Genomic DNA, 16,923 nt, shown 5'->3' with positions numbered 1-16,923 from the left:
ATGGAAAAAAGACAGTCTCTTCAATAAATGGTGCTGGGAAAATTGGACAGTCACATGCAGAAGAATGAAACTCGACCACTCTCTAACACCATATACAAAGATAAACCCAAAATGGATGAAAGACCTCAATGTGAGACAGGACTCCATCAAAATCCTAGAGGAGAACATAGGCAGTAACCTCTTCGACATCAGCCACAGCAACTTCTTTCAAGATACATCTCCAAAGGCAAGAGAAACAAAAGCAAAAATGAACTTTTGGGACTTCATCAAGATAACAATCTTCTGCACAGCAAAGGAAACAGTCAACAAAACAAAGAAGCAACCCACAGAATGGGAGAAGATATTTGCAAATGACACTACAGACAAAGGGCTCATATCCAAGATCTATAAAGAACTTCTCAAACTCAACATCCCAAAAACAAATAATCGAGTCAAAAAATGGGCAGAAGACATGAACAGACACTTCTCAAAAGAAGACATACAAATGGCTAACAGACACATGAAAAAATGTTCATCATCATCAGCCATCAGGGAAATTCAAATCAAAACCACATTGAGATACCACCTTACACCAGTTAGAATGGTAAAAATTGACAAGGCAAGAAACAATGAATGTTGGAGAGGTTGTGGAGAAAGGGGAACCCTCTTACACTGTTGGTGGGAACGCGAGTTGGTACAGCCACTTTGGAAAATAGTGTGGAGGTTCCTCAAAAAATTAAAAATAGAGCTACCCGATGACCCAGCAATTGCACTCCTGGGTATTTACCCCAAAGACACAGAGGTAGTGAAAAGAAGGGCCATATGCACCCCAACGTTTGGAGCAGCAATGTCCGCAATAGCCAAACCATGGAAATAGCTGAGATGCCCTTCAACAGATGAATGGATAAAGAAGATGTGGTCCATATAGACAATGGAATATTACTCAGCCACCAGGAAGGATGAATACCCAACTTTTACATCAACATGGATGGGACTGGAGGAGATTATGCTAAGTGAGATAAGTCAAGCAGAGAAATTTCACTTATTTGTGGAACATAAGGAACAGCATGGAGGACATTAGGAGAAGGAAGGGAAAAATGAAGCGGGGGGGGGGGAATAAGAGGGGGAGACGAACCATGAGAGACTATGGACTCCGAGAAACAAACTAAGGGTTCTAGAGAGGAGGGGGTTGGGGGGATGGGTTAGCCCAGTGATGGGTATTAAGGAGGGCACATATTGCATGGAGCACTGGGTGTTATATGAAAACAACGAATCATGGAACACTATGTCAAAAACGAATGATGTACTGTATGGTGACTAACATAACATAATACAATTAAATTAAATTAAAAAAAAAGAGAGAGAGAGAGTGGGCTTTGTGATCAACCAGACCTCAGCTGAAAACCACAAGCTCAGACACACTGGGAAATTTACTTAACCGCCCTAAGATTGTTTCTTCTTCTCTTGAGCAGGGCTAATAGTGGAAACTACCCAAAAGGGCTATTGTAAAGATTAGATGAGATAATGTGTGTGAAGGGTTTTGCCCATTTCATGTCACAGAATAAGAGCTACAAGAATGACAACTGTGGTCGTGGCAGTAATAGTAGCCCTCACAATAGTAATGGCAGCAGCAGTAGTTTAAGGACGTAGACCTGAAATCTTTCTAGAGGCCAAAACTAATGCTAACGAGAGAGAGGGAGAGTGTGTGCGTGAGGGAGAGAGGTGTTCTGACTAGCCAAGTAAACTGGCACCAAAAACCATCACTGGAGATCAGGGCCCACAGGTAATCATCCTTCGATGGAAGTGACTCCCTGAGCCTCAGAGGTCTACCCTTCTCTCTTTGGTGCTCCCAGTAATGTGGCATGTGCCCCATCTATTGGGCTAAAATGGTGCCAGTCCTCCTGAGGTAAAGGGCATGGCTTAAACTGAGTGAAATGAGTACCAGCTAAGAAAGAAATAAGGCAGTGACAGGTGGTCAGGGGCTACTGAAAATCGTTAAGAGGGAGAAAACAGAAACAAAGGGAAAGCTACCATCCCTTGAGCTGATCCCTCATACCCTTGGTACTGGCTCTTAGGATGCCATTTTTTGAGCAGCCCCCAAATGTGACTTATCAGGTGACTTGAAGAGTTGAGAGCATGTGTGGATGAGTAAAAAAGAGGGAACTGGTTGAGCAGTTGAATGCTCAAAACATGGGTGGGGGGAGGATGTTCCCTCTGGATACTGAAGCCACTAATTGTAGCGGAGCGGGTTTGAGGAGATCAAAGATTGTGGGTGTTTTACAAAGGCTGTAGGCTCCAGTAGAAGTATGGTTCAATTTATTAGAGAAATAAGGGTTACCTTCCAGACCAATAGTGAAAAAAGAACAAATTCAGAGGGAGGAGTTTAAAAGAATTTTAAAGAGCACTCTCGGTGGAATAATAAAGGAATAGCAGCTTACAGATCATAGATGTTTATTCCTGGAATAAACTTTTGAGATCATTTAATCTAATCCCATTATTTATAGATAAAGAAATACATGTCTTATGGATAACAGACCTGTGGAAATAACATATTAAAACTGGAGTTATTGTACTAGAAAGAGGGAGAGAGTCCAGAAATGGACATGCAGACTTTGGAGTTGTCTAGGTTCGTGTAGTAATTGAAATTATATATGATGATACACTTCGCCCTAGCGGAGGGAAGAAATGCATTTCAGCTTCCAAGCAAAGCATGTACAGAGTGACACACCCATAGTGAAATGGCCAAATGGACACCACCCAAACATAGATAACTATATGGTCCAAACCATGTGAATAAATAGAGAAAGTTGGACATTTATATTTCACGTGTTTTGGCATATCAACTGAACTCTATTTTTTACTCTTGGGATGAATCTTTCTGCTTTTCAAAGATTGCTAAGGAAATAAAGGCAGATTCAAAGTGTACACAGTATGATACTGTTCGGCTAAAAACTGTGAATACGTAAATGAAAAAGAATATAAGAAAGGTTTAAAAGGTTTGTTGGTAAGCACTGAAAACACTTAGATCCGAGGTGAATCAAATACTTAAGTTACAGATTTGCAAAAACAACAGATCATTCTTGAAAGCAAATATCTATGAGTTAAAATAGTTTCGATATTAAGTAATGTGGCTCTACAATCTCAGATAATTCCAACAAAAATTATGAAATGTGTATACAAAGAGAAGGGAGAAATAAAAAGAAGCTAATGACCTCATCTTATGTGGGAGTCAAATAATTGTATTTCCTCTATGAAACTGATCATTAGAGATATATAGGCTGTATTTTTTAATTTAATGCTAACTATCATAATGAAAATATATTCGGTGTTTCTAGAGGAAAACAGCCCAGGAATTAACTACTAATAGTTATGAACACTATGTACCAAGCACATTCAAGATATTCATTTCTATAGCCCTCTTAATAACACCATGAAATGGGTACTACTTTATACCCATTTTACAAATTTTATAAATGAGGACATTTAGGCACAAAGAATGTAAGAGCGGGGGCACCTGGGTGGCTCAGTCGGCTAAGCGGCCTACTCTTGATTTCGGCCGAGGTCATGATCTCAGGGTCCTGGGATTGAGCCCTGCATTGGTATCCGTGCTCAACAGGAAGTCTGCTTAAGGATTCTTTCTCTCCCTCTGCCCCTCCTCTCTCTCTCTCAGATAAATAAATAAATCTTTTTAAAAAAAGAATTTAAGAACTATTGATTCTTGAAATGTTGAAATGGATCCAAGCTCAGGCAAGCATGTACCTGAGCTAACGGTCTTAACCAATCTTAACCAATATTCTACATATGCACCAAAAGATGGAAACCAACAGGGACAACAGAAAAACATGCTTCAAAAAGCATAAACCACGATGTTAGATCAAACATAAAAGTATAAAAATAAACATAAATTTGTTAGACTCATTTAAAAAATTTAAGTAATAGAACCATATGTTGTTTATAAGAGAATATATAGAATAAGACATAGAAATATTAAAAATATAAAAATATAAATAAAATATTAAAAATAAAAGGACAGCAAATATGTATCAGTCAATTAAAAGAAAAAATTGAAAACATAAGGAGGGCACGTCTTGGGATGAGCAATGGGTGTTATACGCAACTAATGAATTGTTGAGCGCTACAACAAAAACTTATGATGTACTAATATGCTGGCTAACTGAACATAATAAAAAAATAAACAAATTAAATTAAATTTAAAAAGAAAACATTAAATTCAGAATATAACAAAAATAACAATATTGCACTGACCAAAAGTATAATCCACAATAAAATATAATAGTCCAGATCAGTGCTAATAGAAATTTCCATGACAATGGAAATGTTCTATACTTGTGCTGTCCAATATAGTAGACTCTAGCCAATTGTGGCTATTGAGCCCTTGAAATACAGCTAGACTAGCAAATTGACTGAATTATTTTTATTAATTAAAATTTAAATTAAAAAAAGCCACATGTGGTGAGTGACTACGATATTGAACAGCACATGTCTAGGTCTTGGCATATATGTAGTAGATGTTACTAAAATTAAAAGGAGAGCTTAAAAGGTATATGTTTTAATGTTAGATTATAAAACAATCTTGAGGGCGCCTGGGTGGCTCAGATGGTTGAGCGTCTGCCTTCAGCTCAGGTCATGATCCCAGGGTCCTGGGATCAAGTCCCGCATCGGGCTCCCTGCTCAGCGGGGAGCCTGCTTCTCCCTCTGCTTCTCTCTCTCTCTCTGTCTCTCATGAATAAATAAATAAAATCTTAAGAAAAAATAAAACAATCTTGAGGGGCATCTAGGTGGCTCAGTCAGTTAAGCATCCCACTTTTGGTTTTGGCTCTGGTTGTGATCTCGAGGTTGTGGGATCAAGCCCCACATTAGGTTCTGTGCTCAGTGGGGAGTCTGCTTGAGATTCTCTCTCTCCCTCCCCCCATGTGTGTGCAGGCTCTTTCTCTCTCTAAAATAAATCATCTTGAAATATTAAATAGACCAAAAACAAATGAGAATATAATCTGAATAATTTAATTGCTAAAATTACCTAATAGTTACATATAGAACTTTGCCCTCTACAATGTGTATCCACATTCATGAATGTTTACAAATATCAGCCACACAAAAACCCCCCTATTTTTAGATTTCCCCAAAGTGGAAATTTTCCTGGCTACAATGCAACAAACTAGAAATTCATAACAAAATTTTAGTTTAATACACACAAAATTCAACAAGTTGGAAATTTCAAAGAATTAATCTAAATTTGTATCAAATTTATAATGGAAATAAGCTCTACAATTAAAGCTAATTACAACATATCATGATATACAGGCCGGGTCAAAATTATACCCAAAGGTAATTTCACAGATTTTGTTGATATTAATAAAAGAAGACAATGGAAATGAATGAGCTAATTCAATTAAGTAAACAAGAAGGGAGGTAGATGGTGGTGATGGGGATTAAGGAGCGCACTTGTGATGAGCACTGGGTATTGTATGCAAGTGATGAATCACTATATTGTATACCTGAAACTAATATTACACTATGTGTTAACTAACTGAAATTTAAAAATAAAAACGTAAAAAAAGGAAGTAAACAAGATTATAAGAAAAGTCAGGGAAAGGAAATAGAAGAAAGTAACTATAAGACCAATTACTTGAGTAATTGAAAAATAAAAAAAAATACAGGGAAAACTCTCAGTCAAGTTCTGGCAAAAAAAAAAAATTAAGTATCAAACACAAAAAATGTGAAAATGAGAAAGGGATATATATAACAGTATATAACAGTCACAGAGATGTTTTTAAATATTAAAATAGTATTATAATTACATGCCAACACATTTAAAAGTCATAATAAATGGATTATTTCTAGCAAACTATAAATTACCAAATTGACAAAAGAAGAAATAGAAAAGTTCTGGTTATAAGAAAAACTTTTAAAATTTCTTCTACGGTTTCAAGAATTATCTCCCCGAGGTTCCACCATGTCTACAGAGTTCTACAAATGGGTTCTATCGAATCTTCAAGAGATGGAATACTGCTGTTCTAAAAACATTTCAGACCATAAGAAATATGTAAACATAAGGCTGATTAAAAACCCAACAAGAATAGATTATAGAGAAAATTATAGCCTAAAATATTCATAAGCCCATAGGCAAAAATCAACATTGAAAAAAGCAAATCAAAAGAGTACTAAACAACTGCTGTATATTATTTGAATGACACACTTTGAAGACATGGGATTTATCTAAGATTTACTACTAGGAATTTTATTATTTTGATTAAACATTTGAATATGTCCAAGGAGAAAAACATGATTTCAAATAAATGGTAAGGGGGTATTTTATTAAATTCAACTTGTTTCCAATTTTTAAAAATCCTAGAATCCAGAAATATAGGACTATTTCTGTAACATAATTAACATCTCTGTTAGGAAAACAGTCTCATACTTAACTGTAAGTACAAATGCATTCTCATGGAAATCAAGAGCAATTCAGGATGTCCAAAAGCACCACACTTCCTAAAACTGTCATAGAAGCTGTAGCCCATGTACTAAGACATGAAAGAAATGAATACTTATAGCTATTCCCATTGAGAGGGAAAATTTTTACTTTGTGACTTATTTTATCCACCTAGAAAACACAGTTGAAATCTCTATTTTAGCTTCAAATCATGTTTCAATGTGCTCACTGAAGAAACAATTTAAAAGGAGATTGAAACTCAAAAACTATAATCTCATATACTATATGATATAATTTATGTAAATTCTAGAAAAGGCAAAATTTTAATGACGGAACTGTTGTCTGGGGCCAGGGGTGGGGAGAGGACATTCATTCTGAAAAGGCACTGGGAAACTTTTTGATTAGTGTGGTGACAACTGATTATATACAATACCACACAGTGCATCATACTGCATATTAAACATGGGTGAATTTTATCACATGTAAATAATACCATTTAAAAATGCATTTGTTAAAAAGAAAGAAAAACCACATAAGCAGCCTGTAGTCTCACTACTCAGACACAGCCACTATTAATATACTGGTGTGTTTCTCAGTGTTTATCATAGACATTTTTTCTTCATTTATAAACATAATTGGGGTCATATAGCCTTTTTGTAGCCTGTTTTTATGACAATATAAGCATTTTCTATATTACATGGTCTTCAAAATCACTATTTTCATTGGTTGCCTAATATTCAACCAAGTGACAGGAATTACTTAATGGTTAAAACTATTTAATCATGTATCTATTGTTAGTCAACACCGGTTGTCATCCATTATTTTCTTATGCAAACATTACTGAGAAGAAATTTTTCTACAAAAACTTATTTTTTCCTTTAAAATTTAGAAATATTTTAAAGGATTTATTCCCGGAAGTATAATACTGAGCCAAACAGTATAAGTATTTCTAAGGCTCTTGCCAAACTCTAGATTCTTGCCAAAAGGGCCATCCAAATTCACACGGCCTCCAGCAATGCCTAATGCCTTTCTCACCTCTCCAGATTCAGATACTATCATTTTTAAAATCTTCAAGACTTCCTAATGACCTCTCCCCATAGCCTTTCAGCCAAAATTAATTCCTCTCATTTCTTGTGTGTCAAGCTTTTCAAAACTTTTTTCTTTTTGTTTCTGTCTTCATTCCCCCTTTTTCTTCCTTCTTCCCTTGTCACACCCGCCCTGTTCCCTCTCTCCCCACCTGACTGGTTTCTACTGTAACTGATGTTTTTCTTGTTTACTGAGGGGCATGCTCGTTATAATATAAATCCGGGAAAGAAGGTTTCACCTAGTCCAAAACGGAATAAAGTAGGGGAACAACAGCTCTTCCCTGCAACTCAATACACAAAATAGAAGAATCAAATGCATTTCAGAGACTGGAGAGTCAGAGGCCAGAGACTGCAAGACCATCTTAGGAATAGGGGAGAGGGAGTCTGGGAAAGCAGAGAGTCAAGGAGTTGGGCTTGAAGGCTGTCATTTCCTTTCTTAAATCTTTTCTTAAAAAAAAAAAAAAAGCAAATACCTGGGGGTAGAAGAGTCACCAGGCTCTGGTGAGAAACAGGCACACAATAATCAGCGGAAGGAATAAATAAATTCATAAACTGCCCTTTCCAATTTGGATTCCAGGGTCATTTATTTCTTTGGCTCTCCTGGAAGCCCTGAATGTTCCCTATGTCCACTTCTGGCAACCTCCACCTGTAGCAGTCCTTTACTTTCCCCACACTTGGGTTTGTACTGAAGGCTGCTGAACAATTACATAGGTGCTGTTGGTTACCATTACAAACCTATATGTAATCAGGGTCATTCTGCTTGGGATTCATTGTATAAACTACCAGGAGAAATGCCAAGTAAATGTAGGATGAAGGGGCATGGGATGTGATATTGGTGGTGATTTCTCATATCAACAAATGGGGTAAGGGTCCCCTTCCTCTTTGGATTTAGGGGGCAGAGGGAGAGTACAGAGATGATTCCAGGTAAGATGGGACAAAATGGCAATAGCACATTAAAGGAACGGAGAGCGGCATCGGGTGGCTCAGTTGGTTGGGTGTCCGACTCTTGGTTTCAGCTCAGGTCCTGATCTCAGGGTTGTGGGATCGAGCCCTCCATTGGGTTCTGTGCTCAGCACAGAGTCTGCTAGGGACTCTCTCTCTCCCTCTCCCTCCCCCTGCTCTCTCTCTCTCAAATAAATAAACAAAATCTTTAAAATAATAATAATAATAATAATAATAATAATAATAATAATAAAAGAACGGAGAATATTTTCCTCCTCCTGGCATTCTCCAAGACGGAGAAATATGTGCCAGTAGGAGAGCCTGGGAAACTGAGTATTCAGAAATCACAGACGGGGAGTCAATGCACTCAAGAGCTAAAAATCTAAAAAGAGGAAGTAAGCTGACTGTGGTCTTTTGAGGCTATTGCCAATGCTGAGAGTCACTAGAAGGACTGTGATTAAAATTCCCTGGTTAGAAAACATGATTGCTGGGATTGCTGGAGTGCCTGGGTGGCTCAGTTGGATAAGCAACTGCCTTCAGCTCAGGTCGTGATCCCGGGGTCCTGGGATCGAGCCCCACGTTGGGCTCCCTGCTCAGCGGGGAGTCTGCTTCTCCCTCTGCCTCTGCCTGTCCCCCCACTCATGCTCTCTCTCAAATAAATCAATAAAATCTTTAAAAAAAATGACTGCTAACCTCAATCAAGTTCTGTAAAGAAAGGTTTCTGTACATGTGCTAAATGTTTCAAATCATGTGAACATGTAGACTTGAATGTTCTTATTTTAGGTCATCTGTTGAAAGCTCAAACTAAGGTATCTGGACTATCAGTATTATGCTGGTTTGGTTGCCTTTCCAAAAATCCTTGAGGGTAGTACTTACATAAGGAAACTCTTCAGGTTGTCTGCTGTCATTTACCATAAGGAATTGTTTGTGGGTTTAACTGTTCAGAAATCTGTAAACAAAAATGAAGACTGCCTGTTTTCTGCAGAGGAGACCCTCTACAAAAATTTTCTTCGTAGGAAATCTGTATCATAAATGAAAAACTAAGTAACAAAAAAGTTTCCGCTAGTATGCCAATGCATGTCTAACTCTCTTCTTTCTAAGTGCAAGCTTCCCCTCATGGGAATTGGTTTAAGATGCAACAGGGTGATCACCTACTAGATCCAAGATGGGTCCATGATTCAATGGAGTTAATCCTTCCACGTGGCCTACCACGAAAAAGAGAGTCAAGCCAATCAGATTCCTGTCCCCTGAAATTTAAATTAGTAAATCCAAAAGGAACTGTTGGATTCTCCTTCCTGCTCTTTAGAATGATCAAAAGCCTCAGCTAAAAGGCAGTGAGGTAGAAGAAGGGCCATAAGCAGGACCCCCAGCGCTGTGTAGTACAGAACCTGGGTAGCCATTCTTGGCAACCTAGGCAATGAACACAGAAGCTGTGGTTAGGAGGATACACAAGTCATAAATAAGCTGAAGCTATGAGGTAAGGAAAAGACAGATGAGGTGGGGGAAAAGAATGAACCAGCCGCAGCGGCTACAGGGCAGCAATCCACCCCGAATGCAGATAAAAGAGGGTACATTATCTACAGATAATCTAAAAAGAATACTAAAACTGGCTAACAGCTGGTCTTGTTTTCATTATTACCATGCACCTGCGATTCCAAACAATGTCAGTGATAAAATACTACTGACTGCCCTGCCCCTGACTTTGGTACACCACTGGTCAGTGAGTAGTGAAAGGAATAGAAATCCAGAGTAAGGTGAGACTTCATAAGGAGAGGACCATGTGGGGTGTGCTTGAGGTAAATTAAAGAGGCTCGGTTCCTTGCAATCAGAAAGCTAAGTTAACACCAATCACCAATCTCAGGACACCCACCCCATGTGCTTCACGCTTGCTCTATTGTATTTATTTTATGTACATTATACCTTCTAAAACCTTGAATACGATGTTTGCAAGATGAATTAGTAGCTGACATTCCAATGTATGCTGTGTGGAATATTCCAGTGAAAAGAAAATATTTTATAAGATAATACAGCCTTCATGTTAAGGTGAGTTAAAATAAAGCCATGGATTTCTAACAACTAAAAGACTCAAGTCTGTTTGAGCACCTCCTCTGGTTTTCTTTCTACCTCACTGATGAGCCTTCTCCAGTTTTCTGTCTCCCTTATTGGTTTCTTTCTGCCCCTTGAGATGACACCTCCCCAGCTCCCTACTCAGATCACTGCTCCTTTGTCCCTGCACACTCTCCCATGTTTACTCTATCCAAGTCCATGACTCCCGCTATCACTTAAGTACTAATGATTCCAAATTTTAGCTGCAACACTGACCACTCTAAAGATCTCCCAACTATGTTTCTCTTTCAAGTACTTAAAATTCACCATTTCTAAAACCAAATTCATTTCAGGACTTGCCTCTTCCACTATACTTCCTATCTCAATAAATTTCATTACCATCCACCTAGTAACTTAAGTTAGAAAACTTGAGTTATCTTTATTTTCCCTCATTATCCATCACTTTCAATGTCATAAAGCTCTACCGATTCTCCCCCTAAAGATTTCACAGTCCCACCCCACCCCCATTCTATTCTTCACTGTAACTATCACATGAGGGCCTCATTATCTTCCACGTGAACTATGCTATCAACTTGCAAACTGGTTTTCCCAACATGAACAATTCTTCACTTCTGCCTCCTCCCACTGCCACCCGAATTCTTGCTTGAAAATACGTCAAAAATATCTTTGTCAGTTTTCCAATTAAAATCTCCTAGAGGTTCCCTATTTTCTATGAGGGAACGTCTAGATTAATCAGAATCATATCCTAATTCCCCCAAAGTCTCATACCACCTTCCTTTAATTTCATCTTATATTTCTCCCTACTGCAGCCTTACCACCAGTAATCCAATTGAAACCACCCTTGTCATATACCAAACTTAGTCTACTGCTTCTAACTCCTTTTCTTTGAACATCCTTCTCCCTCCACCTAGTCTGGACCATAAATACCTACATATTTCTATTGGTCGAGATCCCTGGGTCCACACCAAAACTGCTCTAGCAAAAAAAGACTTTTATTATAGGATATTAGTCACTCACGCCATCTTCCCCATCTGAGTGGTATGGGGAAACTTACAGAATCTTCAGGAAAACCAGGGGCCAGCTTGTTTACTCTGAAGCCAAAAACAATACCCAACTGTTCTACTCTCTTCCAACTCACGCTCACATCACCGCTTTCCCCTTTCCTGCACAGCTCACACCAAAACTTCACTTCTGGCTCCAGAGGACAAATCCCACATACTTACTACTTCTGTTGCTCACTTCTATATCACCATTTCCTATGGGCACCTCTGACTGCTGAAATCTAGGTCATGGGCGAGTGTCTAGCTCCAAATGAGGCTGGGGAGAGTTTTTTTGCCTTCTATTTTGGGAGGTAAAGGAGTTTCCCAATTATTAGAAGGGTGTGTAAATGGATCTAGGCAGCAACCACCCACTACATCCTTCCTCTTTGATGGCCAAATTAATATTCTCCTTCTAAGATTCATCACGTTCCCTCAGGCATTGGGCTCCCAATTTCACAGAGCATACCTGTGCCATGGCATGCTATATTGGAATTGTGTGTCTGGGTTTCCCTCACTCCTAGACTCCATAAAACCCTTGAGTGTCATGGGTGCTCCTGATCCTTTTTTGCATTATTCTCTTCTCCTTATTTAACACGTAGCCAATGTCTGGCATTTGGTAAGCACTTAATAAAAGAGTAAAAACTGGAGAAGTCCTAATTCAAATGTTCTTTATCTGCAAATATTTTAGCGATACATGTTTAGCTGAGTTCTCTTTTACTCAATAGCCCCAATTCCAGGGAATATTTTAAACTCGGATGCAATAATATAGCATTGTAATGCACAGTGGGTCTAACCAATATTTAAAAACCTTTAAATAGTTTGTTGTTTTCTAATATGCCCGAGGGAAATTGGAACTCTAGCATGAGTCTTCCCAAGTTTAGCAAAGCACAAGCAATTTGAATTCAGAATCCCATGATATTATTAACAGAGATGTGACTTTGAAATGGAAACACAGTAGTGGGGGAGAGTCCAGAAAGGGGACCTCAACTGTTAAAGTCATTTAAAATGAGTTCTGTTTGTTTTGTTAATAACCATGGGATTTGTATCGATGTTACTTTGCCTTCACTTTGACATCATAAAGCGGTCTCCATGGACCTGCTGACAGCTTCATGAGCTGATTGTGACAACAGTCTATGTCCAATGAGAAGGAACAGGCAAGTAGGGAGTACGTATTTTTATAAGTGAACATAAAGAGAATAGCAAATAAGCAAGTTTCCTTTCTTTCTTTGAAATATATATGTTTAAATTTTTGAAAAAAAAATTGGTCATTTGGAGCCAATTCAAGGTATTTAACATCGATCTTTGATAGTCACTTAGTCAAAACTAATTGTTATGAATCAGTTAGTTCCGTGAGACAATTCACATAGGGCCCAACTCGTCGTCTCCCACCCCTGTCCCCCAAGTTGTGCAATTCCACGGCCCTGCAGTCTTGTAGAGCAGACGGTGTATGCAGGCAAAGGGAATAAGGTAGGGGAGGCTTCGTGGCAACAAATACGAAATATATTAGAAAACACTCAGAAAAGATACATCCTAGGGCCACTCTGATCACTGAGAACAAAGGCAGAAAAACAAACTCAATTTTAATATTTAAATCCATTCTTTTCTCCACATTTTTAAAGATGAAAACATAAAATGAGAAGCTTGATGCTGAGCCTGAATCATCCATTTCCTCTCGTGTAACAAACCTCTTATAATCTCATAGGAAAATCCTGTGAACTTCTTTGTGCTAAATGAGTTCACTGTAGTAGCTATACTTGTGGTCAATATAGCACAACATACAGAGTGCTCAAATCCCTATGTTGGAGAGCTGAAACTAATGTAACATTGTGTGTCAACTACACTACAGTAAAAAAAAAAAAAAAAGAAAAAAGAGTGAAGCTTAACATTTTATAAATTCTTAACATAATAAAATTTGCTGGTTAAATTTTTTTTAAAAGAGCAGAAAGAATCCAGTTTAAATTCCTACAGTAGTATGTTTATTATCATAGTAGTATACAGGGCTACTTTAAACATATTGAGAGCACTAGAGTACAATACAGATCATTTACTTTCCAATTACGACAGCCCGGGTTTAATTTCATGGTAGACTTGGCAAGCAAGGAAGGATGGACTAGCATTCACCTGTGGTCTCCATACAGTTCTTGGCTTAATTTTACCAGTGTACAGGGCGAGCTATGAGGGACCATTAATTAAAGTCCAAAAGACCAGGTGGGAGATGAATGTTTATTCAATGAAACTACTATTTTCTCAGGCTGTTTCTACAGTGTGTGAATAAGCATTTTCACCATCAGATGAAGAAAAGAGAACATTTCAGAAATGTCCGTACTTCCAAATATTGGGCTGAAATTCAAACACTGCTCCTAATAAATTTTGACAGTGTTTATACGTGTTTTAAATCTAATCGTTTATATATTCTTTTTTCTTCTAAAATGATTAATCTGTTAGTGCATGTGGCTTTGGCAAATAGCAGAATTGTGTTTTTACAGCTATGGTCGCGCCAGTCTCTACATAGTTAGGACTTCTCTTTCTTCCTACAGCACTTCAGTATTAGATTTCTCTCCCTCACCCTTTCATCCATCACCTGTCCTTTGCTCTATTTTCCTTCCTATTTCTCTTTGTTTCCCTTCCCCTCTTCTACCTTTCACCATTATGGACTGTAGTAATATAGAGCTAGGATATATTTTTATTTATGAAATATCTTAAAATGGAAATGATAATACTAACTTCACTGGGTTCTTGTGAGGCTGTGGGTAAAATGCTTGGAACCATGCTGGGTATGGAGAAAAGTTGTGTACATATAAGGTAGCACAAATTACCTTAATTTTTGGTAGATATTGCATAGAATTTTTTAATCCTCGTTCTTAATTTAAAAGCAGCTGGGTGTTAAGTAGGTGATGAGGATGAAGGAGCGCACTTGTCATGACGAGCACCGGGTGATGGACGGAAGTGCGGAATCACGAAACTAATATAACGCTGTAGGGTAACTAACTGGGATTTAAAGAAAAATTAAAAAAAAAATAAAAGTGGATGAGTGAAATGTCTAGCATTTCTCTGATAAAAGCAATCTGAATAATCCTCTCTTTAATTGTTCTTCAGTTTTCTTTCCTGCTTTTTTTTTTAAAGATTTTATTTATTTATTTGACCCAGAGAAATATGGCGAGAGGGAACACAAGCAGGGGCAGTGGGAGAGGGAGAAGCAGGCTTCCCGCCCAGCAGGGAGCCCGACGTGGGGCTCGATCCCAGGACCCTGGGACCATGATCTGCGCCGAAGGCAGACGCTTAATGACTGAGCCACCCAGGCGCCCTTCTCTCCTGCTCTTAATGAATTCCTAGAGTGCCCAACTTTTTAGAGCAGTGGCTCTTCGTCTATTGGGGATGGCAACAAAAGCTCTGGCCTTCACTCCAGAAAAGTGCCCGGATACACAGCCTTTTGCACATATTCCAGGGCTCTCATCAACAGCTCTAGCTCATCTATTGGCCACTTAGTCGTCCATAAACTACCTCAGAACCTCTGCTCCAGAGGAAAGGTTTCCCAATCCTGCCTGCTACCAGACCACACAAATGAAAAACAAAACACGTGCTTATGACAGCACCAAAGCAGCACAGAGAGAGAGAGGGAGGGAAAAGGGTGTGGGGGGGGGGGGGGGGGGGTTCTTGGAAAATACATGATTACTGATATTTCCATAATAACTAAATAAAATCATTACCTTGGGGAAAATGTAAAACATCATGGGACATTTTTGCACTTATTTTAGGGTTTGGCATTATTTTATTTTGCATTATATTGGAGGAGTTCACCTTCTCAGGTGTCAGGAACGTGACCCATCCACGCCCTGCCTCAGGACTGAAACCAGTGTGGTCAAGTGGGGAAAGCAGAGATTTTGGACGTCTGTGTTCTGATTCTCTTCTTTCACTTCCTTGCGTTGGATAAGATATTACATTTCTCAGAAGCCTTGCTTCCTTGGTTCTAAGAAGGTAGTATTACCTACCTCTCAGACTCGTTGGAGAGAATACAAGATTGACGTGTCAAGGTTCATAGCGCTTATAGGTTTCCTTCTCGTTTTTTCTTTTTTAACATGAGAAGTTTGCTGAATGAATAGATGATGGTGAAGCTGGCTTCCCTCATTATTTGAAGAGCAACTTCAGAGACTGTCACAGGATGATTTCCGCGGCTTACTGATCCTATAAGAATGGCAGGTTCATTTTTTTTTTACTGTAAAATTTGACTTAAGAAACATTGTGGGATAGTACTATTCTGAGAATGGGACATTCTTAAAAAACAGAGGGAAACTGTCTATGTGCCAATTTTCTTAGAGGTATAGAGAAGGTATAGAGACAAAAACTGAGAAAGGGGGACAAGAACAAAATGGTAAAAATGAGTGGTCATATACCTTTATTCCTTTACGTATTTTATAATAGAGAACAGAACAATTAGCATGAATCCTCTGATACTTTTACATTTTTATTTTAAAGACAAATTCTCAGGGTACCTGGATGCCAGTTAAGCATCTAACTCTCAATTTAGGCTCAGGTCATGATCTCAGGGTCCTGAGATCGAGCCCCGTGTCGGGCTCCATGCTCACTGTGGAGTCTGCTTGAGATTCTCTCTCTCCCTCTGCCTCTGTCCCTCCCTCTGCTTGCATGCTCTCTCTCCCAAAATAAACAAATAAAATCCTCAAAAAAAGGACAAATTCTCATCCTTTTACCCTTGTTCATGTTTGTTTTCTACTTGCTTCATAATCTAGGAGCTGAAGAAATAAAACATCACGTCTGGCAATGGTTTTTCATGGCAACATTCTGTTTGTGGTATAAACTTCTTCATATTATTTTATTAATTAAGAATTCCACGCAAATTCCATCTGCTTATGCTGTGCGCAGTAATTAATGTACTGCAAACAGGCAATTTTTATCTTATTATTCCACTAAGAGGAAAAATTGATATTTCCTTAATTCTTTCCCATCTACAGCTTATGCCAAAAGTATACTTATTGTTTTATGTACTCTTAAATATTTCTACAAAATTCATTGATCAAATATCCACGCAGAAAACCTAAATACTGAGATGGATAACTCTGAGAACAATAGCGCAAACTCCTTTTGAACGTCCATTTTTACCAGGCATTGGACAAATGCATAACGTTAGAGGCAGCTACTTGGGTAGCACATGATGGTCCTTTGGAGGACAGAGGCACACTGCAGAGGTTGAACAATGTAAACAGGCTAGCATCTTGGAAGATCTTTCCCCTCAGTCAGTGTATAAGGTTTTTTCCTTCCTTTCCAAGCCCTTCCTAACCTTGATAGTTACTGTAATTCTCCTTTCCTATTTTCCCATCTTTCCTTTGACAAAACCAAACAAGAC

At 38.4% G+C, this 16,923-nt stretch overlaps 1 protein-coding gene across 3 annotated transcripts in view; it reads right to left on the bottom strand.

Moving 5' to 3' along the window:
* MID1 (midline 1) overlaps nt 1-16,923 on the bottom strand; it is a 591,209-nt gene that overhangs the window by 503,927 nt on the left and 70,359 nt on the right. The window contains exon 6 of one of the 3 annotated variants that reach the window (XM_073902107.1): nt 15,554-15,746. The exons of the other annotated variants lie outside the window; for them this stretch is intronic. The gene's annotated coding sequence lies outside the window, so the exon portion shown is untranslated. The remainder of the gene's footprint in view (nt 1-15,553; nt 15,747-16,923) is intronic. 3 annotated transcript variants of the gene reach the window in all.

The sequence above is a fragment of the Callorhinus ursinus genome, unplaced genomic scaffold, assembly GCF_003265705.2.
Source record: "Callorhinus ursinus isolate GAN/ISIS: 27379988/994484 unplaced genomic scaffold, GSC_fseal_2.0 scaffold16, whole genome shotgun sequence".
Lineage (NCBI taxonomy): Eukaryota > Metazoa > Chordata > Mammalia > Carnivora > Otariidae > Callorhinus > Callorhinus ursinus.
This window is presented reverse-complemented; position numbering and strand designations above follow the sequence as displayed.